The sequence below is a fragment of the Misgurnus anguillicaudatus genome, chromosome 2 (genome assembly GCF_027580225.2).
Source record: "Misgurnus anguillicaudatus chromosome 2, ASM2758022v2, whole genome shotgun sequence".
NCBI lineage: Eukaryota > Metazoa > Chordata > Actinopteri > Cypriniformes > Cobitidae > Misgurnus > Misgurnus anguillicaudatus.
Genome location: NC_073338.2, coordinates 7,468,477 through 7,492,875, shown reverse-complemented (window position 1 = coordinate 7,492,875; position 24,399 = coordinate 7,468,477). Strand labels below are relative to the sequence as shown.

Genomic DNA, 24,399 nt, shown 5'->3' with positions numbered 1-24,399 from the left:
ACTGAAGTGAAGTTTTAAAATTACATAAATTAAGTTCAGCAAACTAAAGTATAGTTTTCAAAACTACATTGATTAAGTAAAGTTAACTAAAGTGAAGTTTTCAAAACTACATTGATTAAGTTAAGTTAATTAAAGTGAAGTTTTACAAACTACAATGATTAAATAAAGGTAACTAAATATGAAGTTTTCAAAACAACATTGATTAAGTTCAGCAAGCTAAAGTAAAGTTTTACAAACTACATTGATTAAGTAAAGTTAACTAAATTGAAGTTTTCAAAATTACATTGATTAAGTTCAGCAAACTTAAATGAAGTTTTCAAAACTACATTGATTAAGTAAAGTTAATTAAAGTGAAGTTTTTAAAACTACATTGATTAAGTAAAGGTAACTTAAGTAAAGTTTTCTAAACGACATTGATTAAGTAAAGTTAGCTAAAGTGAAGTTTTCAAAATTACATTGATTAAGTTCAGCAAACTAAAATGAAGTGTTCAAAATTACATTGATTAAGTAAAGTTAACTAGAGTGAAGTTTTCAAAACTACATTGATTAAGTTCAGCAAATTAAAGTGAAGTGTTCAAAATTACATTCATTAAGTTCAGCAAACTAAAGTGATGTTTTCAAAACCACACTGATTAATACTTTATCCGCTTACAAAAATCATCACATTTTATTTTTTGTCACCATACTTACTGGTGTAACTACTCATGTAACAGTCTTTAAATAGGGAAAACATGGAAGTGTTTGGTGGCTTATAAATTCATCCCTGGTTGGATCCTAAGGAATGAATGGTCCTAGGCTAAATGCTAACACATTCATAACACGCTGTGCAAAGATGAAGTGCACGCATTGAAAAAAATAAACATTTATTAATTTGTCTTAGTTGAGGTAAGAACATGAAAATTTGAAAAATATTGACACTAAATATATCATGTTATTCCAAGTTTTTAAATAATTCTAAGTGAAGACCTAATATTTAGCTTATTGTGGCCTAATCTGAAACCAACAACCTTTCCAATCTGGTGTGGCTTCTTTACCGGAACATCATAATGCTAGTCAAACCATTTCTTGGGAAAAGGGTCAGTCGGCTTCCCATCCATTAAAATTGATAAGAACAAACATAAGGCCGCTTGGGTGAGCGCTTTATGCGTCCGGAAGTGGAAGTCCTTTACAGCCAGAAGATGACAAATGGACGCAACGACGCTGCACTGGTTGACGTGGAAAATAAGGTGAGTACAGAGTAAATGTAACATTGTGTGTGTGTGTGTGTGTGTGTGTGTGTGTGTGTGTGTGTGTGTGTGTGTGTGTGTGTGTGTATATATATATATATGTGTGTATGTTGCGTATTTGGTTCACAAATCTGTAATTTCATGGTAATTACATTTATTTGATTAATAAGCATATTTTGGGATTATATTTAGTGCCGGGCATAGATTAATCTAGATTAATCTCATACAAAATAAAAGTAATTTTTGCATGACATAGATTAATCTAGATTAATCTCATACAAAATAAAAGTAATTTTTTGCATGACATATGAGTTTGTGCTGTGTGTAATTATTATGTATATATAAATACACATACATTCATGTATTTAAGAAACATTTACATGTGTATATATTTTTATTTATATTTGTATATATTCTATGTTATATATAAATAAAAATTATTAAAGTAATACATTTCTTAAATGTATATATGTATGTGTGTGTGTTTAAAGAGTAACTAAACCCTAAACCAACATTTTTTAGTTAATGATCTGTAAGAATGATGTAATATTAGTGCTGTTCATTGATTTTAGTAAGTTTTTTGACATTTGGATATAAAATGTTTCAATACTATAATATATGGTGTAAAACCGTCTGAGTGCTGCCCTCTTCAGGTTGAAATGTGGCTACTGCAGTTGAATTTTCCTATTGGATGTTGTAACTCGTGACTTAAGCAGGTTCAAGCTCACCACACACTTGGTACGATCTTAGTTCGTCCCCTCTATCTCCGTTGGGATCTGCCCAGTGCCCACTTTTCTTGCATTTTTCAAATATTGGCAGTGGGTGGAGTCAAGCTCTGACCAGGGGTTTAGTTACGCTTTAAATATACTATTTACACACAGCACAAACTCATATATTATGCAAAAAATTACTTTTATTTTTTGTATGAGACTAATCTAGATTAATCTATGCCCAGCCTAATTATATTCTTGTAAATAGAAGATTCGCTGATTGTGTTAGCTCGTGTTGACTCGCAGGTTTATTGCCCATTTCTCAATCCGAATGCTGCAGCCTCCGGAGGTCGCATATGCAGGCTGCATATGTCATCAAGCCTGGTTTATTTAAGTTAACTGAGCATTACATTTGCAAGACAAGAATATTACAACAATTTACAATTAACTTAGAATATTTGTCACCTTTATAATTGTTTATATTCTGAAATAAGACAGTCTTGATGACGTATGCAACCTGCAAATGCGACCTCCGGAGGCTGCAGCCTTCTGATTGATTCTATAGGCTTGTTTGACTTCATGCAGCGCCGCAAGAAACGACAGCCGGATGACGTCAAAGTACCGCGAGAGCAATTCGCGAAATCATACGGAGGAGTCTGCTTTTAAATCGCTCTCGCGGAACTTTGACGTCATCCGGCTGTCGGTTCTTGAAGCGCCCCATGAAGTCGAACAAGCCTATTACCAAACCGGACAAAACCGGATGCCACGTCAGTCACCGCATGTAACTTACGTGTAGTTAATAGAGTGCATCAGTGTGCAAGCCGCATGCCAGGTAAGTTTTTATGTCGGTTATTAAACGTTAATAAAAAAGTAACTGTCAGTTTGAAACGAAATGGGTGAACAAACAACAATGTCTGTGATTTTTAATGTCTCCCGTTTAATTACAATTCGCAATTTGAACCTTCCTGACTGACTTCGCGCCATTTCACCGCAGTGTTTTCTGTAAATTGTTTTAAGAAACCTTGATTTTCTGGTGAATTACCCATTGTTTTATCACAGAATATCTTTTAGTAGAATTTTAGACTGTTTTTGTACATGGAAGATTTGTTTATTGTGTTGACTCGCAGGTTCAATTAAGTTGATTGGCAAAGCTTGATTTTATCATTACCAAACCGGACAAAACCGGAATGTCGTCTCTGTCACCGCCTGTAACGTAGTTAACAGAGTGCGAGGCGCATGGTCCTGGTAAGTTTTTATGCCAGTTAATAAAAAATAACTGTTCATTTTTAACGGGTATAGAAACAGCTATTACTTTGTCTGTAATTTTTAATGTCTCCCTTTTAAGTACTATTCGGAATTTGGACATTCCTCGCGCTATTTCACCACAGTGTTTGTTCAAATTGTTTTAAGAAACTATGATTTTATCATAGAGAATTTATTTTATAGTTTTTAGACTGTTTGTACATGGAAAATTTGTTGATTTGTGCTTTCTCGTGTTGACTTGCAGGTTCAATCAACATAATTCGAAAAAGCCCGGAGGTCGCCTCAGTCACTGCATTGTTTTTAACTATTTGTCTTAGGCGCAGAGTGCAGCTAAGTTTTTATGCCAGTTGTTAATAAGTATTAATTTGCCTCTGATTTGTAGGCATAATGTCTAACTTACATTAAAACTAGATTTGTTCATTGTGCTTAGTCATATTGACTTAAAAGTTCACGATACCTAAATTATTGTTTCGATATGATACCATGTCAAGAGATTCGATTCCGATACCGATGCTTTTCCTGAAAAGGGAGAATAACTTTCAAATGTCATTGCTGTGCTTTTTTAAAAACGGGAAAACATTCTAATCATATAACTCACTAATAAATGAACATATGAACAGTAGATTTATTAAACATTTAAGCAAAATATGAAATATATCAAAATATAAAAAATAAGAGCAATGGCATTCAATATAAAAAAAGAATAATTTTAGCAGCATTATCTCAGTTTTTCTCTAGTAAGCATTAGCATAGTAAAAAAAAGATAAACAAGTACTTAAACAAATGTATTGCTTTTTGTTTGTTAATGAGCTAATACATTATCATTTATATGGTAAACAGATTAAAGTGCAAATGTGAAAATAAACCTCACTGAACGACATGACGGTTAATGACATGTTTTTGTGAACTTAAAGCACAACAGTATCTGGGTTCATTTACTTTTTACCACAGTAAAAGTATTTTCTTGTCAGCTAAAATCCTGTCTGAATTTCCTAAGTCTGATAACTGTGAGGCGATTGTATTAACTACAGTTAACTGTAATTAATTACAAGCAAAATAAGTGACAACACGCATATCAACAACAATTTGGTCTAGAATTAATACTTGGTGATGATTATCAATCGCTCGTCGGCGTGCCGGTCCTTCAGTGCTTTGCTAGCAGCGTTAGCACGCGGCTCTGTAGCAACGCAAATTTGGTTTACTTCACTTGTGTCCTTCGGCTTCCCATGTTTATTTGACTCGCATCCGAAAAAACCTCCACACAGCACTACTGCTTGGCTTTCTTGTACTGTTAAACCAGAGCGAACGAGATGAGGAGAGGAGGCGAGGCACTTCATTCACGTGCACTGTGTGTGTGTGCCCCGTTTAAAAGAAAAAGAGAGCGAGAACGCACAGCTGGTGTTTGCAGAGTTAAAAACAACAACGCGCAGCTCGTCTCGAAGTATCGATTCCGCGGGACAAGAGTATTGGAATCGTTTTAAATTTTCACTATCGATTTGTATCGAAATATCGATATTTTTGACAACACTACTAAGAAGTGTCACAAAATCGGACATAACCAGTTGCCACCTCAAACTCTTAACATTATCTCTTAACATTATTGACACTTGTACGCCTTATTCATGCTGCCGCCATGTTGATTCCAGAACGAGGCTGTGAGGGATAAACGTCCAGAGCGTGCGCTTTAAACCTATTGTTTTGTACCGGGATGCAGGTCATTTAGCCATCAAAACACAGAAAATGCATCATTTGACAAATTTCCACAGGACAAAGTTCATCAGAAATCATGGCATCTTAAAATAAGAAGGGACACATGACCTAATTTGAGATGAGTATAGCGCATTGTGTAAATATTATTAGTTTTGGATATTAGTGTGTTGGCTAATTGCTAATTTCTACATTAGAATATTTTATGACAACAACTAAATATAGTGATGCACCGAAATGAAAATTCTTGGCCGAAACCGAAAAAAGGAAACCAAGGCCGAAAAACCGAAACAAATTATTATGCCAATTATTAGTACAATTGCATTTATGGCTATCACTGTGTGCTAACTTTACTAGGGGTGTGTGACGGATAAAAAAACTCACAGTTCGGATCACATTACAGTTTTTGAGGCACAGATCAGATTATTTTTTCGGATCAGCAAAAAGCAGGTGGGAAAAATCTAATAAACAATAAAGAAATTGCAAACATTTATAAAAGAGAACAAAGTTGTACATTAATAAGGTCTGAAATTAGCATTAGGTACAGAAATCAGATTAAATTAATCATAACACAATAAATTAAATATATTATTATTTTTTAGAGCTATTTGTCTCTTTGTCATGGGTTGTTTGATCAACATTAACCCCCTGGGGTCCAAAAACGCAGGGCCGCGTTTTGACGCATTTTTTCCTGTTTCCTGTGACATCCACTTAAAATACTCCGTCATTCATAATCATACACATACATGTAATACATCATTCGAAACTGTGAAGTCTCTACTTTAATGTGAGTGCCTTCATAATAACAACAAAACTGTGTGCTTTTGGCAAATAAAGAAAATAAACAGGGAGTGCATTTCGACATCTCTGTCTCCTTGACCATTTTCCTCAAACACGTTTCAAACATGAACTGATAACTCCGCCAATACTTGTCACACGAACATGATACATATGTCTAAAGAAAGCCTGAAATGTCTACTTTTACATGATGTAATTAAAATCTGAAGAACTCATTGTCTGTTTGTGTAATCGACATGTAAGTAAAGAGAGGTACAGTTTTTCTGGCTCGACCTCATTAGCGCTAATGTAATCCCACCTTCCCTTGTGCGCGCCATTCATATGGAAATTACCTGATGCGGGCTATGCAAACAAGATCAACGCCCACAAACAATGCTTTAAGAAGCAGCGAGTTTTGACAGTTTCATCCACTTGTCAACGCGCTGGGAAGATGACACGATTTACAGGTGAGGAAGCTCTATGCTCCTGGACAGCGAGGAAGAAGAGTTCACTGTTTCTTCAGACGAAGAGCAGGACTCCGACGATGAACGTTTGTATTTTGAAGAGCGACTTGATCCAGCTGAGGATATAATTTCTGAAGAGTAAGTTTTACCTACATTTGTTTAAATGTTGTGTAACTTTTATACTGTATACTGACTGTTTGTAAGCAGATATTCATAATGACTTTATAAAAAACGTCTCGTAATTGGCAATTTGTATTAACATTAAAATTATAGTTCTTACATTAAACCGTATGCTGATAAGTGTAATGTGAATGTTATAAAGCAATATCACTACTATAACTATAGTGTCCATGCCGACTTATCAATAAGCCTTCTTTATTTGCTCGGGTGTAACATTGTGCTGTAAATGAGCCCGAAGATATGTCATGCGTTAAACAGTATGATTGTATGGTGTAAATATTCAATATGTCATAAAACAATATCACTATTTAGAATATATTTTGACTAGTGTTTATGCCTCAACAAGTCTTGTTTACGCGACTATCTGTTCGGGTGTAAATGTATCGATGTAGTATCGATGTGCTGTAAATGTGTCCAGAGATTTGTAATGTGTTAATGTTTAGCCATAAATATGTCCGGTAATGGCCCGTTAACAAAGATATACCGCATCTATGTACCCAATTATCTTATCTCAACTATGCTTTACCGCCTTAGTATTGCTTTATAAGTTTGTTACTGTGGAGAATACATTATATTAATTATTAAAAACTTTTGTAGGAATGTGGCAGCATCACTCTCCTCTTCAGCGGGCATTTGCAGAAATGCGACGGACATTCATACAGGGTAAGTCACATTTGCGGGCTTTTCTGTTTTATTAGTAGACTTTTACTGATGTTTTGCGTAGTAATTTGGAAAATACAAGATGTATATATATAAACATATCTGTATTTTCCGAAAATACATGATACAAATAATGTTTTTAATTTTTTTTAGTAACGTGGCTTCATCATCATTTACTCGTACAGGGGCATGCAGAAACGAACCCGAAATAAATAAAGTGATACAATTTATATATATATTTTAAGGTAAAATGTAAGGCAAAATTTGTTTAATTATTCCTCATAACATTTTTATGCCACGATCTACAGAACATCACACAAAAAAACATTTTGAGAACTAAACCTAAAAAATAACAAAGGTGATCCTGCCTTGGAAACCCCGGCTACAATTTAGTATTTTTATTTAATTCGGAGATTAAGCGCGTCAAAGCCATGACCAAAAAAAGACAAATGACAAATAATTTGTGATTGTTACTGTAAATGATAAAAACTATAAGCTATAATGTATACAATTCATTAAACGTTAATTTATAACAAGAAAAACACTGAAATTAATGATTTTATAGACACTCCGCGTTATTGTTTAGCACAGAAATACCTGCTTGCTTGCTTTGACTTTGATCATCTCTGTATTCACTTTAGATACAGAAAGACCTGATGATATTATTTATTTCAGGAATCTCTTTGCTATCATTTGAAAGTGAACACCGACCATAATAGATAACCACTCGGTTTTAAATACATTTTAAAACTTATGACAACATTTAACTCCATTCCCAAAGAGTTACAGTGTGTGATGGTTTACAAATGTATACCTTATTTTTTATATTTGGAAGTATTTTTAGATGCACACCAAACTTTCACAGCTGACATTTAGAATCATTTTCTTTTAATTAGAGCCATATTGTACTGGTCATATAGAATATTGTTACATGTATACATATTGTTACTTTATTATTTATAATTACAATTAAGCTTCTTTGTTTATAATTACAATAAAGCTTCTTAAATCTATTGTATTGTTCATGTTGTTAGCATTTTTTGCAACCCTGTAAGACTTTTATTTTACTAAAAAGGCCTTTTGTACTTTATTTTAACTACAAGCAAAAGTTTTTCTCTTTAAGTCTCAAGCAAAAGTTTTTCTCTTTAAGTCTCCCCACAGTCACAGTTCTTTTGTCCCAACATTCCTCACTGAGCCATTAGGGGGTTGGGTCTCCTCAGGTGTAAAACACATCAATATTCATGACCATTGACCCTCCCATGCATATTGCCTTTACACAGCAAAAAGTGTCTTACAAAAGTTAAATCAATGTATTTTTTCACGTGAATGAGTGGGTTAAATGGTTTTTACATCTTTTTGTAGAAAATTCTCTACTCTACAAGAGTAGATAACTTTTTTGCTTGTTAACAAATGTTTAGGATGTGTTCCTTGGCCTTATTTCAGCAACTTTTTGTTTTCTTTTTTTTACTAACCACGCATAAACATCATTTACTTAAAAATACAAACATGTACATACATTTATCTTAAATATTATTATAGCACAGTTTGTGCTGAATACAGTGTTATGTGATATTAGCCATTAATGTGTTTTAAAGCAACTGAAAAAAGACCAAATGTGAGAGCATCTCAGAACCTCTGACTGTGTCCAAAAAGGGTCCGACCCCAGAGGGTTAATGACACAGACTTCAGTAGGTTAATCTGACTGTAATCTATACAGACATAAACAAATGTTTTTATTAGAAAAAGAATACTGTGGAGAAAATTTTGTTTATATGTGCCCTGTCAATAACAGAGAGAATTTATGTTTGCTTTTTTTTTTTTAAACGCGTCTCTATTCAAATTATTACTCTAGTGCAGCACTGATTTGGAGACATTTACAGTACATTAAAACATTAGGATAGGTGAAGAAAAGAAACCGATCCACCATTGCAAACACAGTTTAGAACAAACAAGAAGACAACAAAGAACAGGAATCAAACAATATGGTAACAAACATGCTCCACAGCTTTCTGTTTATGGATGAAATAAAATTAAAGAAGAAAAACGATAGTATGTGTGCAAATGCTGTCTATTTCCTTTGTATAATTGTTTGTAGTGGAGTGTCCTGTCTAAATATTTTCACGCGCATGCGATGTTGTACGCGGACTGTACGCGCACTGTCCGTGTGGTCTCAAAGTTTGGGCTGCACGCGGACGGTCCGCGTGGCCGGCCGCGGACCCTCCTGATTACGAAAATGATGGCACGCATACGCGGACGTCCCTAGTATACTTTCGGCTTTAAGGGCACTTAAACGCATGCATATACAGAGACTGATGGTGAATCCCAAACAGCGCAACAGTCGCTCCACATAAAAACGTTACGTTGTGTTTCATTGCTTTATTCGCCAAATGTACGTTAATGGATTACAGTAAGAGACAAAGCGCGACTCCCTCTAAAGTTTACACATCAAGACATTCTTAATCTTTGCAGACGCGTGCAAACAGCTGGACCCTGAGTGAAACCTGCTTGAGCACGAAGGGGAGGGGTGGGAGACGACTGATCACCGTGAGGCTGAGTGAAACCCAAGCACTAGCGCACAGATGAAAGGGGCGCGGTTGACATTCATTTTCGGTTTACATTTTCGGCTGGATTTTTTATTTCGGCCTGAAACCGATAGTGCCATTTTCGGCCGAAATTTTCGGCGACCAAAATTTCGGTGCACCCCTAACTAAATATATATCTCCAGTTTGTATAAAACATGAGCGTATGTCCCATGTATTTTCTCCGTTATGTTTTTTTCAAGACATGAACATTAAAGCTCCACTGTGTAGGATCTACTCCCATCTAGCGGTGAAATTCTATATGACAACTAACTGAATGTTACTTCCAAGCCCCCCCCCCCATTTGGAGTGCGTTTTAACTCTTACTGTTGCTGTGTTATGCCAAGGTTAACATGGCTTCCAGTACAAAGCATAAGCAATGAAAAATAATGAACAATTTCCAATGTTCTTTTCCTGTGATCCGTCATAGCACACAGATTTATGTTAAACATGGAAAAAGTCAGATTTTCATGAAATGTCCACTTTAAATTGCATACAAAAAACAACCTTAAACGTAGCTTTGACACTCCTAGAGATCGACCGATATATCTGTTTTCCGATATTTTCCCCGATATTTGCGCATTTTCCGATGATCGGATATCGGGTTTGTTATATCGGATTGACCGATAAACGAGAGAATTGAGAATTGCGCGCTGGACGCATCTGAGGAGAAGAGCTCACAGCAGCAGCAGCGTGCACTGCAAATATGACGGCGGAGTGACGCGACTTTATTCAAAGTACTTTGAGTATACTTACTTTGGATATGAGGCATTTATAGCACAGCTTATTTGTGCATTAATGTATGTTATGTTAAATAAGTTGATATTAAAAGCAATGTATGCAGCTTGTCCAAGAATAGAGACGAACTCACAGAGTCACGCTGGCTGATCCATAAAATCCGGTCCCAATAACGACGTAGCTTTGCATGAATAAAACAGCCATGAATTAATGCTTTGTGGAATTAAAAACGCTAAATTAAATTCGTTTTTCTGTTATTTATGCTTATCATTAGCATCGTAAAATCACGTTCATATTGCTGATCACTTACCGGAGGCTAAAGCACATCTACCACTTTTAACAAGATTTACCCTATTAACATTTACCAGATAAATATTATTTTGCTAAAAAATCAAAATAAATGTCTGTGGATATTAATTAATTATTTATTACCTCCGTTAGCTGTCGCCGTTTTATACGTTAATGCGTGAGTAAAAGCATAGATAAACAGCTGTCTACAGCCATTTCATAAGCTAAAACAACTAAATATTAATTATTCTGTAATCAAATAACGTTACCAGTTAAGAAATTTAATGATATATAAGCCGTTTTGTTTGTTACTTTCCTAAATGTAGTATTCCAGTCAGTGATATTATTTGTAAAATCTCTAACTACTGGTTGGATTGCTGAAGGCTCAGGTTGCTGGTCAAAACAACGATATTATATCCCAAAAAAGGCACTTAATCCACCTGTTTTACTCTATAAACTATGTATAACAAGCAGCCAACTCCGCTATACTTTTCTCTCTCTCTCGCTCTGTTACCTGAAAACCGCGAACTTTGGATCAGTCCATTTCTGACGAAATGATAGGGGTGTTTGGAATAGTCCATGTGAATATAGTTTCTACATTATTCATTAAATTAATATTATTCTTCACTCCTTCAGACCCCTCTATTTATGACTTTGTATGCAAAGAGGGAGTGATTGTTATGATTATTATTATTATTATAAGGGTTTGTTCAGTTCAGTAGTGTAGTAATTATTATGTCAAAAACAGAAGTATAACAATAAATAAAAATCGGTTCAGCATATCGGTTATCGGGCACATAAGCCTCCAAATATTTGTTATCGGCATCGGTTTGAAAAAATGAGTATCGGTCGATCTCTACTAGGGGCTGTTACACGTGGTATTACAGGGCTCCAGACTAACTTTTTTTACTAGAAGTACAGTGGCCCCCAACTGAAAATTTTAAGGGCGCAACCAGAAAATTTAGGGGCACATACCATAAATCAACATGCTAACCAAATATTCACATTTATACTAGGGCTGGGTAAAAATATCGATTCATCAATGCATTGCAATTATTTGTTCCTCAATTCAATATCGATTCATCAAATCCTATGAATCGATTCAGCCTACCGGCCAGTGGCAGAGCTGTGGGTGGGCAACACTCTAGCGCATGCTCCCCGAGGTAATTTGATCCGGCCCTTTATGTAGTCTGTGAAAAAGACATCTCTAGAATAAATAAATGTAGAATTAAAATAAATGTAGTTGGACAACGGGCCCTACAGTTACGAGTTGATGAGCGTGCATCTGTTACAGCATGAGATGCAGAGCGCGAGTCACGTGACCGGCGCGAGCAGCTGTGTCACGTGTTTATATGCGCTTTGGTCCAACGCGAGCCGCTCGCGCCCGCATATCAAGACGCGATGACTGAATGGTGAGACCACGGACTCTATTGCTGTTTTAACTTCTTGTATTTCCATCTTACAAAACCGCCTTTTCCGACAGTTGTTGTTGTTTGATATGTCGGCTCAATGATGACTTGCTTATCCACAATGACATTAGATGTCTTAATAAAGGAAACGCATTGAAACGATTAGTAACAGTTAATCACCCATCGCGCCCCACACCTGCACCACTGAACGCGTATCTACTGACAAACGTACACCTGATTTTACTGCTCTAGAGAAATCTAAAAGTATAATTTCTCTTATTAGAAGCTAGACTAATGTTTGCCAATTATTAAGATGGCTGTTGTAGTTTAAATAGGGGTAGTGAAATAATTAGCTTTGACAAAAACAGCATAAAACAATGTTATGTTACATATTGTAAACTTTTTTGTTATGTGTACTAAAGTTAGTAAATAAGTTAAATTCTCAATGAGTGTGGCTCTTATTTACCCCTTTGAATGTAAATTAAAGCATCTTACAGTGCACTTATGTTGTTATGCAGTTTTAAAATACAACATTTGAACATGTCTGGATGTAGAAAAAGCCACTTGGACATTTTACACTGCACTAATTTTGTTGTATGCAGTTTGAAAATACATGTTTGTAGAAAAAACCTATTGTACAATGCACTGATTTTGTTGTTATGCAGTTTAAATATAGGAAAATGCAGTCATAATCACTGATATATCTTCGGCCCCTTATGAGATGCTTTTCATGAACTGGCCCTCATGACAAACTAACTGAATAGCCCTGCTCTAGTGAGAGCGTTCAGCGTTGTACAAACAGCAAGATGGCAAACAGCAGCTGCACTCCGTTCAAGTCTGCACCAAAAGCTAAAATTAATATATAGGCTACTCAGGTACTTAATTACTTGTGTATCTACTTATTATTGAATCGATATTGAAGCAAACAAATCAATATCGAATTGAATCGAATCGAATCGAAGCCTCAAGAATCGGAATCAAATCGAATTGTGAAATTCCTAACAATACCCAGCCCTAATTTATACTAAGTAATACACTGTATTACTAATAAATACTTTGATGATAGATACAGAAAGTACAATGTGCTGTTTTAAATTCAGTGTCACATCACAAAAAAAGGTCAGATTTACTGGTCGCACATGTGTGACTGGATGTAAAATTCAGTGGCACACTCTCAAATTTTGCTGGCAGTCTGGAGCCCTGTATTAAGATGTGTTTTTGTCGATTGGATCAAAAGTGGACGAGAGAGACACATCACGTTTACACTTGGTATTTAAGTCTGTCTCTCTTTGTCCATTTTCGACCGCTTCTCTCCAGATTACTGAGGGAATGGTCTGTGGACGAGTCCCTCTTCTGTCATTTAAACATGAGCGGGAGTAATGATGGGTTTAAATGGAAGCGAACTAATATGTCAGAGTCCAATGCTTGTGTTTTAAGTAAACATGTTACACAATGTTTTGTATGTGTATATGTAAGAGCTTTCTCTTATATTGGTGAACGCTTGTAAAATTAAACGAAAGACACGCAGATCAGCCACTTTAGTTTTATCAATGAAAGGATAAAAATAGTGCTGTACACCATGTGTTCATTCTAGAGGTCAGAAAAGATGTAAAACATTGATCTCAGTACATCAGATTACATAAATGGGCGGAAAGATGGCCTGTGGCTGTTCAAACACATTAAATCACATGCGTGTTTACTAGGGGTGTCACGATTCTCCAAATCCTCGATTTGACTACATTTTCGATTCTAAGGTCACAAATTGATTCGATTCTCGGTTTTTACATTTTTCTTAAGACAAAAAATGATAGGCCATTATTATTTATTATTATTAATATAGTTTCACATTAACATGCACATTCCGTGCTTTTCCTCGCATGGGGGTTTGTGGGCTTCACTACTCGAGAAAGCTTGTGAAGAGTGGATTCCTTCTTGCACCCACATGGACTTAATGCGCGCGTCTTGGACTCCTAGCATCTGAAATAAATCCAGCGCGTTATAAGCAGCTGCACTTCTCTCTGTCTCACGTGCACACGCTATCGCATCTGTCCGAAGTCTAAACATAAACTAAAGTAGTAATCCTTATGTATTTGTTTAGTTTTATGCGTTCCATGCGAGCTGAAGCAAACTATCCTTTTTGTTTAAAATATAACCTGTTGCATCTTGGCGCCTCTATAACTCTCGTGCACGTGCAGAGAGCTGCGATCTGTCCGAAGTCAGATCACTAGGTAGTAATCCTGATTATGATATGCATTTGTAGCAATACATCCTTGGTGTTTAAAATATAAATCGCATTCCAGACACTGAACCAGTGTTTTTAAAGGCACCTCAGAGAGTTTTCCCCAGCTTGGCAAGCCGACCAGACGTGACATGGGGGCATCGACGATCCCATTTTTTTAATTCGAAATTCGAGGTCGTGACTTAATTTCGATCGATTTTGATTTAAAATCGAAATCGTGACACCTTTAACATGTATGTACATGTTTGTATTTTTGAGAGAATAATGTTTATGCGTGGTTTTAAAAAAAGCAACATTTTAAAGTCACTGATATAAGTTCACAAAACCCATACTAAACATGTTTTAACAAGACTTTTCTAAACAGGATCTAGTAGTCCTGAGTTTTTTCTTTAAAATGATGTGTAAATCATTCTGCCTACTCATTCACATAAAACAATAGATTGATTTAGAAATTGTAAGATACTATTTGTTTAGAGGGGCCGTATGCGAGAAGGATTAATTGACAGCTAGCAAACAAAAGACTCACATAATGAGCTGCATAATGAGCCTTTAGGCTGAAATGTGAGAGGAAACTACAGTAAAGAATGTGAGGAGGACAAATAAATGTATACATGTTTGTTTGAGGTTTATTAAGAAGTTAATATTATAATCAAAATGGTCATTAGGACACTAGGACATTTTCTGTTTATTTGGAAACAAACCCTATTCAAAAACTCAACTCAGTATATATAATTTCTCAGTATAAACTAAGAAACTGATACACAACAGAGCTGTAAACATGTGGCTCATGTTACCATATAACATATGTCCAAAGAGTGTGAGTATGTTTTTCCACTTCATAGTTTTGTACTGATGAGAGGGATGCAGACCTGTAAGAAAGATGTATACAGCTGTTAGCATAAATTTCCCACGTACATAACTGATGGCTAAATATCACTGATACCACTACGTCAGGGATAATGTAGAGGCAGTCGGGAGTTATCGGGAAATAAGCCCCGACAGTGTGATCAGGACCCGACGCGAAGCGGCTTTTAATATTGCTAGGCAACCACCGAGTCAGCTGTCTTGTCAATCAAATATTGAAGCGTGAGCGCTTTTTTGCTGTTAACTGTCATATTAGCAGAAACTTTAAAAAGATGGCGCTTGCTCTGACCTTGTTTGAGGGTGAGAGGTGCACAAACACGCAGGAGAGAGTGAGCGAGTGGAGTCCGCCGGTTCTTCAAAGCAACTGTAAGCTTCCCTCACCACAACTTAAGGCCCGCATCTCCCCTGATTCGAGTGGACAATGGAAAGACGCGAATGACGTCGGGCGCTTTTCCGCTCTCAGCGTCCCTTCAAAGGCGCGTGCTGCGGCCGCCGGCAAAAACCGCAAGGCGCTCAGCGCGCATAAACAGCGCGCAAACGCTCCATGCCCATATAATATAATTTAAAAAAGGCGCCTGCAACTGCCATAAACGCTTTTGGTGTAACTGGCCCCTAAAAGGGTCAAACAGAAAGCTGCATCCTCCGGAGGTCGCATATGCAGGCTGCATACGTCATTAAGGTTTATTTCAGATCATTAACTGAGCATTACATTCGCAAGTCGTGAGCATATTACAACAATTTGCGATTAACTAAATTATTAGTAAACTTTGTAATTGTTAGTAGTCTCTAATAAGACAGTCTTTATGAAGTAAATGCAGTTTAAAAATGCGACCTCCGAAGGATGCAGTCTTTTATTTGAGAAACGGCCAGAATTTCACCTATAAAATTAAAATTAAATTGGTAAGGAACCATGCTTAATTGTTTATTTTCTGTTGTCCTAATAGAAAAAGAAACACACAAACTATTTTGTAACATTTTATTCATTTTTTATTTATTTGTAATACCTTAAAATTGTAAAAATACAGAAATGGTCTGCATACAATTGCACAGTATACATTAGAAAATAATTATTTTTAATAAAAAGTTTAGAAAATATATTTTACAAATATCTCCAAAAACACCAATATAAAAGTGGGGAGAGTTCCTCACCCAATGTTAATCACAATTTCACTTGAATTTAACATTCTCACATGAAGAAAAGAGCTTATGAAACTACTTTAAACACTTTAAACATTTAAACAATGCCTCATAACAGTTTAACATTAAACACCTAAAACATTCTACAAATTTAAGGCATAAAGTCTCACAAATTTTCCAGCACAACCGGCTCACTGGAAATGAATCTTGACATGGATCAGAAATTGCTCAGAGTTTCACGAATTCCCATTTTCATGTCACTTGTGTAAAAGCCTTGGTACTCTGTAAGAAGTAAAAAAGTCTCACTGAGTGTACATGTACCAAATGAAGCCAATGTAATAAATAAAACCAGATCAATATAGAATATCCTCAAAGTTTAAACTTCTGAACACAGAAAAACGTCTGCTATTAGCTATATTGCTGTTCAACATTATGAAAATAAAACAGTTTTGATATAGAAGTACAGTTATTTTGGTATTGGACATTTTTCATTAGTTTCACTTAAAATATCCTTTAGTGAGACTATGGTAAATGTGTGGTTAAAGATTATCCAACACAAACAATAGTAAAAATATGGTTAATTTTTTAAGGGCGAATTGTTCAAGCAAACCTAGGTACTAATGTTAAGCGCTACTTCGTGTTGGTTTTATATTCGATTTATTTAAAAAACACGACAATTTCTCTCTAGAAAGGTGCAAGTTGCAAGCAGCATTTCATGTCTGTGTGTGCACGTGTGGGCGCGGCGCAGCGGCTCTTAATAAAAAAACGCACCTAAATCTCGAAAAAGCTAACAGTTTTCATACATATATGTTATATAAGAAATACAAATATAATATACTCACTGTGAAAGTTGTAGTGACCTTGCCATTTCCTCACTAAATGAAGCGTTGCTCGGTGCGTTACACTGAGGAGAAAACATCATATGCTTTTGTTTGTATGCTGTAATTATTCAGATTTTCACTGAGTTTAACTAGAAAATGACTTTAAAAATACTTAAAAATGACTTAAATGTAAATATTTAAGTACTTACCATAACTTTATTGTAGAAAATGTCGATCATCAACTCCCACGCATATTTTTGTTTGGGGAGAATTTTTTGAAAGCAATATGTTGAGTCAATACTTAACTTTCAGTTTCCACAATTTTTTAAAATATAAATTTTTTACAGTGTAGTATTACATTTTGAATAGAAATGTACGAAAAAGAAGTTACTCTCTTAACTCTTTCTATTTTGCCTTTATTATACATATGATGTGAAAAACAAGAAGGGCATAGCTATATATGAATTTAACGTGAAAAGCGCGATTGTTGCGGTTACTTGTCATCCATGCAGTTAAGCTTCTCAGTGATGCTGCTCATTGGTTACATAATAACACTTCCCTAATCAGACCTCTCCGAATCGAATCGTCGAATCCTCGACTATAAGTCAGCCCTATTCATTTTCAAATGAATAGCAGGTACCGCCTGTGGGTGTCACCTCATTACAGATAATGTAAAGGTAACAACGCAACCACTAGCATTCTCAGATCTATAGAACATGTTTGCAAAGGCGCTCCCGTAGAAACTATCCCTGTGGCAGGAAAGCGACATATAAAATGTAAAAGCAAAACAATATAAAACGTGGACAAACTCACCTAAGTTAAGCGAGGAAATTCATCTTGTATACTATGTATCATCAAAGCTTTCCGACTTTCACGGTAATGTGAATTTTGTAAGTCAGGAAATTATTTACAACATATGAGTGGAGTATAAACTAGCATCATGTGCAGTGCTGGTGTGATGCTGTTTACACCACAGAGCGAAAAATATTTCAGTCGACCATTCAGGCATTTAAAGGCATTCTAAGCAATTACAATTACAGGGTGGTTGTTTACACCCACTGCGGACACACATTGGTTTCTAGTACATTATGAAAAGTGAATTTGGAAAATAGGACCCCTTTAAAGTAAACTTTTACACATGAATACCTTGATTTAGAGTTTTATTCAGCTATAAGTAAAAAATATAATTGAAGTTTAGGTTTTTATCCAATTACTTTGTGTTTCTTTTGGTTAATCCAGTAATGAAAGTTATAGTCCATCACTGATTCAGTCTTTTTCTCTTTCTCATTCTTGTCAGCTAAGTGATTTTCACAAAGTGAATGTGGCCATCTTCCCAGATGACGTTGTGGATGTGGCTGTGATACTGGAGGAGGAGCTAGTGGTTTTGAATCTCCAGGATGTTCCAAATGCTTTTGTAAAACTGTTTGGACTCCTTTACACTTTGAATATAGGCAATCCCATAGAGTCACGATACACCTTTGAGGTGATTCAGCGCATTTTTATGAAGATTGACGGAGAAAGCTGCTCAGCAAAGGTTCATGGTCTAAAAAATAAATTGATGCAGTAAGTTAACACTGGGTAATGCAACTGAATTGTTAGCTGAAATTGAAATGTTGTGAAGCCAATCTGTACAATCTGTTTAATAATGTTGTTTGTTTAGTTTGTTTAATGTTAAGACTGTAATTGATAAACTTGTTAAAGCTAGTGAGCTTAGAAAAGTGCTGTAAAACATAAGTGACTTGAAGCCAGATCTTTATCATGCAATGCAAATAACATTGTCCTACAAGTTACATGCTTTGGGGATCTGGTCAATGCAGCGATGTAGCACTGGTACATGCAATCAATTTGATGTATTTTTGACGTATTTGTTGAAGCTTCAGACCGTAATTGATCAATTTGCTGAAGCTTGAGAGCTTAGAAAAGTGTAAGTAATAATAACAATTACAATATTGTTCGCATTGCATGTACCATTGCAACCTTGCTGCATTGACCAGATCGCCAAAACATGCAATCAGTTTGATGAATTTTTTATGAATTGAGTTTGCGAATGTAAGTGAACAATTTTTTAAAGCTTGAGAGCTTAGAAAAGTTTAAGACTCGTTTTAAGCTGAGATTAAAAATAGCTTGAAACCAGTTTAGATCTTCTAATGTAGAGCAGGTTCTCTAAATTGAATGCTTTAAAGTGATCTTGTTCGGATATATCCTTTGCTCAGAATATGATTTTTTTTAATGTTGAGTAATGTTGTAATAACTATTACTAGAAGGTTATTAATTTCTTGTTGCTTGTACTAGAGGCATACATTGTGACTTGAAACACCTTTCTTTTGATGTTTTTAGGTGTTTTATTTTTGCAATAAAATGTATGCAAAAGGTGGACATTCAATTAATTTTATATCATTTTTGTTTTGATCATAAGTGATTTTAGCAATTGTTTATACATTCAGTATTGCTGCAGGTTTTGAAGTATTTACATTTTCCAAAAAAATCACTTTAGTTTGACTTCACTTTAGTTCGCTTGATGTAACAGACATAGTTTTAAAGACTTCGCATTAGTTTGTTGACGTCAAGGGACGCAGTTTTGGTGACTTCGCTTTAGTTCCCTGAATGTAATGGACGTGATTTTGAGGACTTCGCTTAAGTTCCCTGAATGTAACGGACGCGGTTTTAAAGACTTCACTTTAGTTTGCTGAATGGAGCAGACATAGTTTTGAAGACTTCACTTTAGTTCACTGAACTCAACGGAAGCATTTTTGAAGACTTCACTTTAGTTTGCTGAATGTAACAAACAAAGTTTTGAAGACTTTGCTTTAGTTTGTTGAAGTCAACAGACGCAGTTTTGAAGACTTCACTTTAGTTCGCTGAATGTAAATGACAAAGTTTTAAAGACTTCGTTTTAGTTTGCTGAATGTAGCAGACATAGTTTTGAAAACTTCACTTTAGTTCACTGAACTCAACGGAAGCATTTTTGAAGACTTCACTTTAGTTCACTGAATGTAACGGATGCAGTTTTAAGGACTTCGTTTTAGTTTGCTGAATGTAGCAGACATAGTTTTGAAGACTTCACTTTAGTTCGCTGAATGTAACGGACAAAGTTTTGAAGACTTCGTTTTAGTTCGCTGAATGTAACGGACAAAGTTTTGAAGACTTCCTTTTAGTTTGCTGAATGTAACGGACAAAGTTTTGAAGACTTCCTTTTAGTTTGCTGAATGTAGCAGACATAGTTTTGAAGACTTCACTTTAGTTCGCTGAATGTAACGGACAAAGTTTTGAAGACTTCGTTTTAGTTTGCTGAATGTAGCAGACATAGTTTTGAAAACTTCACTTTAGTTCACTGAACTCAACGGAAGCATTTTTGAAGACTTCACTTTAGTTCGCTGAATGTAATGGAAGCAGTTTTAAGGACTTCGCTTTAGTTCACTGAATGTAATGGACGCAGTTTTAAGGACTTCGTTTTAGTTTGCTGAATGTAAATGACATAGTTTTGAAGACTTCACTTTAGTTCACTGAATGTAATGGACGCAGTTTTAAGGACTTCGTTTTAGTTTGCTGAATGTAAATGACATAGTTTTGAAGACTTCACTTTAGTTCACTGAATGTAATGGACGCAGTTTTAAAGACTTCACTTTAGTTCACTGAATGTAATGGACGCAGTTTTAAAGACTTCACTTTAGTTCACTGAATGTAATGGACGCAGTTTTAAAGACTTCACTTTAGTTCACTGAATGTAATGGACGCAGTTTTAAAGACTTCACTTTAGTTCACTGAATGTAATGGAAGCAGTTTTAAAGACTTCGCTTTAGTTCACTGAATGTAACGGATGCAGTTTTAAGGACTTCGCTTTAGTTCACTGAATGTAATGGACGCAGTTTTAAAGACTTCGCTTTAGTTCACTGAATGTAACGGATGCAGTTTTAAGGACTTAGCTTTAGTTTGCTGAATGTAGCAGACATAGTTTTGAAGACTTCACTTTAGTTTGCTGAACTCAATGGACATAGTTTTGAAAACTTGACTTTAGTTAACTAAACAACTTCACTTTAGTTTGCTGAGCTTAAATCAGAAGTTTTCTTGACTAAATTAAATTGGTTCATATGACTTAATCATTTGTCAGCTACACTGTTTAAAATTTGTAAAATAAACTTAAAAAAGTCCGTGCAAAAAATGAACAAAAAATAATGAGTTAAGTCAACAAATTTTTTTTACAGTGTACTTACCCTTCCCGATCAGTTTCTTCTGATCCTGATGAAACTTCGGCTAAGCTTAACTAATCAAGACCTAGCTTTTCGTTTTAAAGTGAGTTCTGGCACTGTCTCAAATATCGTTCATGACTGGCTCGATGTGATGGCTAAAGAGTTACAATGCCTTGTCCTGTGGCCATCTAGAAAAGACATCAGAAGAAATCTCCCCACTCTCTTCAAGACTACAGGTTTTCAACAAGTCAGATGTATAATAGACTGTACCGAAGTGTTCATTGAGAGACCAACTAGTTTGCAAACACGAGCAATCACTAACTCCCACTACAAATCACATAATACTGTGAAGTTCCTTGTTGGTATCAGTCCAACAGGAGCCATTACATTTTTATCAAAAGTCTGGGGTGGTCGTGCTGGCGACAAGGTAATAACAAAAAATTCTGGTTTAATTGACCTCCTTGAACAAGGAGACCATGTAATGGCAGATCGAGGCTTCAATTTTCCTGAATATTTTGCTACGAAATGTGTCCGTCTTCATGTAACAGCATCTACAAAGGGAAGACAACAATTAACAGGATTAGAGGTGACACACTCTAGAAAAATGTCACGAGTGAGAATACATGTGGAAAGGGCCATAGGAAAACTGAAGTCATTCAGAATTCTGCAGAACACCCTGCCAGTCAGTATGGTCAAACGGAGAAATTATCTGGGTCTTTGCACAATAGATAAAATAGTAATTGTATGTGCAGCACTTTCAAATTTGGGGAATCCGCTTGTACCAAAATAAAGCAGTACTGAAACCCAACCTAAAGGGTTTGTTTTTATATTGACTGCTATTATAAAATGAAACTGTACATTCAGTAATGAAAACCTATTTTTATTATTATTTTTATTATTATTTATTATTATTGTAGATGTATTAACTGATCAATAAAGTTCTGTAGATTACAATTTCTGTTGTTTCTAATGTATTTACTGTAAAAAAAAAAAAAAAATGAAAAAGCTTGGTGCTCAAAAGGCAGGAACAGCCTATGCTTTAAAAAAAACATACAAACATTTTCTTGTTAAGTAATTTCACATTCAGCACTATTGGGCTGCTTTTAAAATCATTTTCATGTAGCTGTCACTTAACTGCAGTCTTCCCTCTACAAATGCATTCACAATATTAGGCAACATGTGTTTAAAGTAAAAGCTAGCCTTTGTGGTAATAAAACTATTGTCATAAGGCACATCAAGCTCCAGGTGCTATACTGGGGTCCAAATAACAAGACTGGATGTTTTCAGCCCGAGACAGTGCATCCCTAACTGTACCTGCCTGTAGTAACCTCTGGGGCCTTTCGGTTTTATAATATACTGTCCACCCTCCACTCTGATATCATACTTTGTGGCAGTAAGTACATCATTAATGGATGTGCAAGCATTGAGTGTGATTGGGCATTTTATTTTTAATAGCTCGTCATCAATGACACCATCAGGGCTTGCTGCCAGCCACGGGTCTTCCGTACACACCCCCAACCCTTTGTCTATCACTATACAGCCCCTTTCCCTGATCTGCTCCTTAGCAAGTCTCTCGCTTTCTGTTCCATACCTTGTGGCCACGTTCCCCTCAAAGTTTGGGTAGAGATGTTCACTGAGAAACTTAGTGGGGTTAGTTGTCTCACGCTGAGGCACCTTGCTGGCTGTGCTTGCTGTTATGCGTAGCTTGCGTGCATCATGCCATAGTGGTTCTATGCTTTGTTTTCTGGTGTTTCTCTCTAGTTCCATCACTTGACCGGGGTTTAATTTAATGAAGGCATCATAAAATGTTTTGCACTTCGGGCAGCTCAGTGCACTGCCATGCTCACTGTGGGGCTGAGCTAAGCTGCTAAGAACACTGAATTCCTCTCCCTGACCATCCTGCTTTCCCTGACTGCTGATGACTTCTTGACTTCCTGACTCAGAGGCTGTGTCTGTCTCACTGCTCTCACACATGACAGAAAAGAGAGCACAGTCTGGCACAACTTCCTAAAATAAATGATGAAAACAACTTACATACACTACAATATATCTATACATATATAGTACTGAATCTTTTACATAAGGAATAATTGACAATGGGCCATTGAATTATTCAAAAGTAATGCACACCCAAGGTGGTAGTTACACCTGTTGTATCTGTTAACATTAGTTAATGCACAGTGAACTAACATTAACAATTGTATTAAATACACAGGGTAGTTTTGTAGTTAAAAGTAACGACATGATTTTGGAGTCAAAAAGTGTAGTACAATATTTGGGCTGCTTTATAGATAATAAACTAACAGGTGATTATATGGCTAGTAAAATGATTGCAAAGATTTGTGGGAAGGTGCAGTTTTTAGCTAGGCAAGCTAACTTACTGGACACTTATTCTTTAAGATTATTGGCAAATGCTTTGGTACAACCTCATTTTGATTATGCATCATCATTTTGGTACAGTAGTTGTTCACAGAGATGGAAAAATAAATTACAAAAGTCTCAAAACAAATTAGTCAGAACAATCCTAAAAATGCACCCGCGTACACACATAAATAATGACTTTTTTAAAGAGTTGGGTCTTCTGAATGTCGAAAAAAGAGTGATATTTTTAAAATTGGGTATGTCGCGTAAAATTTTAAACAATATGGTTCCAAAATATTTAGTAAATTATTATAATATGGTGAGAACCCAACATCTATACAATACTAGGGGCAGGGATTTTAACATATATCCTTGTGGATTTAAAAGTTTAGTAGGGAAAAATTCATTTTTATATACTAGTGCTATGGCATGGAATAAACTGTCTACATCTATAAAGAACATAACAGAGCTGAAGCATTTTAAAAGGGTATTGAAAAGTGGTTGATGGAAGATACTGTATGACAAATGTGTTAATGTTTGCAGTGTTATTGTATATGATGTAAAGTGAACTTAGGAGAAACGTTTGTAGTCTCTGTCATCTGTGGGGTTTTGCATTATTTCTGCTAATTGCCTATATGCTTTATTTACAGCGAGGACCACAATGGAAATAAGCCTTAGGCTTTTTTGTGTCTATATCCTCTGCAGTTTTTTTAAGTGTATGGGATAATTGTTATTTTATACATTTTTATGAAATTCTGTCAAATAAATTTCAATTCAATTCAATTGCCA

At 35.6% G+C, this 24,399-nt stretch overlaps 2 long non-coding RNA genes across 2 annotated transcripts in view; one reads left to right on the top strand and one right to left on the bottom strand.

Moving 5' to 3' along the window:
• LOC141367273 (uncharacterized) overlaps positions 1–17,344 on the bottom strand; it is a 59,714-nt gene extending 42,370 nt beyond the window's left edge. The window contains exons 1-2 of the long non-coding RNA XR_012371571.1: positions 17,272–17,344; positions 17,084–17,145 (exon numbers count right to left, since the gene is read on the bottom strand). This is a non-coding gene — a long non-coding RNA (uncharacterized lncRNA). The remainder of the gene's footprint in view (positions 1–17,083; positions 17,146–17,271) is intronic.
• Positions 1,694–7,159, top strand: LOC141367272 (uncharacterized). Its single transcript, XR_012371570.1, has 3 exons — positions 1,694–3,181; positions 3,444–6,285; positions 6,925–7,159. It is a non-coding gene; the product is annotated as an uncharacterized lncRNA (long non-coding RNA).
• Positions 17,345–24,399: the final 7,055 nt, after the last annotated feature.